Source organism: Schistocerca serialis, chromosome 7 (assembly GCF_023864345.2).
Source record: "Schistocerca serialis cubense isolate TAMUIC-IGC-003099 chromosome 7, iqSchSeri2.2, whole genome shotgun sequence".
Classification (NCBI taxonomy): Eukaryota; Metazoa; Arthropoda; class Insecta; order Orthoptera; family Acrididae; genus Schistocerca; species Schistocerca serialis.
This window is the reverse complement of record NC_064644.1, coordinates 398194201-398197871: the sequence shown is the minus strand read 5'-3', so window position 1 is coordinate 398197871 and position 3671 is coordinate 398194201.

Here is a 3671-nt window from a genome sequence, read left to right as displayed (position 1 = left end):
GTCCATCCAAGTTTGTGAGACACTGTCAACTTCCTGGGAACCCACCTAGCACAAACCTGTTTTAATGCCAACACTTTCAGTACTCTGCAAACACTTCCTTCTCCTATCCCAACGTAGCGTTGTAATTTGTTCGCTGTGATGCGTCTGTCAGCAGTCACCAGTTCGTTAACTCTCTGCACATTGTCTGGAGTGTGTGCAGTACGAGGCCTGCCGCTGCGAGGACAATCCTCAATACTGCCGTGCCCGCTTGCATCACGTAACCTGCTTGCCCACCGACTAACTGTACCGCGATCGACAGCAGCATCTCCATACACCTTTTTCAACCTCTTGTGGATGTTTCCCACTGTCCCGTTTCCACAGCACAGGAATTCTATGACAGCACGTTGCTTCTGACGAACGTCAAGTGTAGCAGCCATTTGAAGACATGCTGTGACGGCGCCACTCACGGGAACAGGTTGGACTAAGTTTGAAAACAAGCGGGAAGGATGTATCTACACCCTGTAAAACTTTCACTCATGCAGAATGAAAACTGTATTTTTACAAAAATAGTGTGCATTTCTTCTGGAGTGACCCTCGTACTATCTGCTGTAAGGTAAAATGGTAATGTCAAACCTAGTCCGTGCAAAACTTTGCTAACACGTAACTATCTCTTTATTTCATCAAAAGCTTGCTGATACCTATTACACAAAACCCATAATACAATTATGAGCCAAAGCATTATAACCACCTGTTTAATAGATTGTTTGTCTGTCTTTGGAACGAAATACATCACTGATTCTGCATATCAGCGATCCGACAGTTTGTTGGTAGGTTTGTGAAGGTATGAGGTATTAGCTATTTATGCGCAGGTCATGTAATTAGCGTAAATAACTAGCCCCTGATTTGCGTACACGGTGATGGCACCCGACAGCAACCCAGAAGGGTTCCACAGAATTTGCATCAGGCGAATTTGGTCGCTGAGACATCGACGTGAGTTTGAAACACCTATTTCAGAACTATTTTGTGTCTGTATCGATATTTCTCTGTCAATTTGTTGTGTTGCTTATGTTGAATGTTGTATCTGTATGGAAATTCTTTGACAATGTATACATATTTCAGTTAGGTGAACTTTTTGAACCATGTTGTTTAAACTGTGTTTGTGAATTTAAATAACTGCTGGAATGATTGTCATATAATGTACTGTAAATGACTTGGTCCATAGTTATGGTATATAGAGTTGAAGGTAAAAGATGTGGGGATGTCCCACAAGTATGGTAGTAGCCTGGCGGAGTGAATAAAATGTGGTTGGTGTGTAAGTGGCATCTTGTCCTTTGTGATGGGTAAGGAGTCATGGCTGAGCAGCTCTGTGGTTAACATCTCACTAGCAGTAGCGAATCATTGTGGCTCATATTCTTGGAGCTCTGAGGCCAGAAGAGCTTAAGAGCAGTATTTATGGACCTCGGATGTTGCATTTGGTGATAGTATTATCACCGAGAGATAATAGGGACGTCGATAAGGTGACATGGCCCGAAAATAAGGAGGAGGTAAATAAAAAAGCTCCTCACAACAGTCGCGTGCAGCCAATAAAAATGTCGTTATGGATAGAAGTCTGCTGGTGGACGAAATCCCCAGCATTAATGGTGAAATAACCTCTGTTAACGATTCCCAAAGAGTACTAACTGCTCCGAAAGGCGAGAATTTAAAGATAATGAAAATTTGTAAATTGTGTATGTGTTCTTGATGACCATGAAGACTGTACGAAGTATGAAATACCTTTGGATGTTATCAGAGCTTATGAGGATAATAGTTCATCAGAAGAAAACTGCGAGCCTGAATTAACGTCTGACATGAAATCAGAAAATGAACTTAGCGCCCATTTTAGAAAAGCTTCCATGTTAGATCCAGAAAGCGAAGTAAAATGGTCGGACTCAGATGACTGCTCGGATGACGAAAATTTCGGTATACCTGAAACCAATGAAGGTGCAAGTAACTTCAATGTTGTACCAACCAATGACAGCGTTTCCACAGAAAATCCTGACGTCATTACTGAACAAAGAAGGAAAGAACCACCTGATGATATGGTACCATTTCAACGAAGAGTTCAAGTAATTAAAAACCTTGAAATCCAGAAACCGAAGAAGCCACCTGATATAGGTGATTTACAGGAGGACATGACCAAGATCTATTGTGGAAGGAACAAAATAATGACAACAATTTAACAACCAGGCAGACCATAATCCCGATTGACATTTATAATGTCAAAATACAAGTACTTCTGGATACTGGCTCTCAGATAGGGCAATTTCTCGATCATTTTTCGAATACATCTATGATAAACCTGGACTGGTCATAATGTCGGTTAGTGGTGAAAATATCATAGGCACCACAGGTAAATCTAGGAAGCCAATAAAGACCAAGTATTGGCTGACATCAGTATCAAAGACCAGGAGTTTGAACACGATTTCTTAGCAATAGAAGAGTTAAATACTGAAATGATCCTAGGCATAGATTGGGTGGAAAAAGAAAAAAGTAGTAATCTATTGCAGTTAGGAAATGGTTAAGATTAACCATGAATCCAAAATTGTGGAAGTGAAATTTGAAGAGAATGATAGCGTGTCAGACAAGGGAACTGAATCTTCGATCAAGGACACGATGGTTTGACAAATGTTAACGAAATGTACCTTATTAAGAGGGTGATAAATGACAATGACAGGCAGGGGTATGATTTCAAGGAAATTGTGGGAAACTTAATAGGCATAACCTCAGACCCAAAAAGGAATTGATTAATATCTTAGAAAGCAACAGTAGAGCATTTTTGGATAAACCTGGACTGGTTCGAAATTTTGAATACTGTATTGAAACTTTGGATCATGATCCATTCTTTGTCAGACCGTATTCGGTACAATTATATAAGAAACAGGCTGTAGAAAATGAAAGAGATAAGATGGTAAGGAGGGATAGAACGTAGTAATAGCGAATATAACAGTCCACATTGTAAACAAGAATGGTGGGGGAGTACATGTGGTCATTGATTCATGAACTCTAAACAAAATTATAAAAAGAGAAGTACGCAGGTCTGAAAATCTGAGGTATTTAACCATCCTTGACGTGAACACTGGCTCTTGGCAAATCCTGTTAAGTCCAGATTCCTGTAAATATACAGCAATTCTGTTTGCAGGGGAATGTTGTCAATACAGAGTACTTCCATTTGGACTGAAAACCTCTGTGGCAATGTTTATTAGCGCTCTGGACTTTGTATTAGTGCAGAAGTTGAGTTTCAAGTTAACTATTTACATAGATGATTTATTAATCTCCACTGAAAACTGGCAAGAACACTGTGAACTGATGCAGAAGGTTCTTATTGCTCTCCAGGCATGAACTTAAAGAAGTGTTATTTTGTAAAAACAGAAATTAAATTCTTGGGCAATATAATTAGTACTACCAGGATTAGTATGGACCCAGAAAAGTTAAGTGCCATAGAAAAATGCCCCCCCACCAGAAAATAGAAAACAGTTGAAAGCCTTTTTAGGTTTGTGTGGATTTTACAGAAAAGTTGTTTAGGGGCAAGCCTTCAATAGTCCACACTTGAACAGCCTTCTAAAAGGGAATAGTGCTTTTGTGTGGATAGATGAATGTGAGCAGGATTTTGAATCTTTAAAGAAAGAACTTTTACATAATAATGTTTTACATCA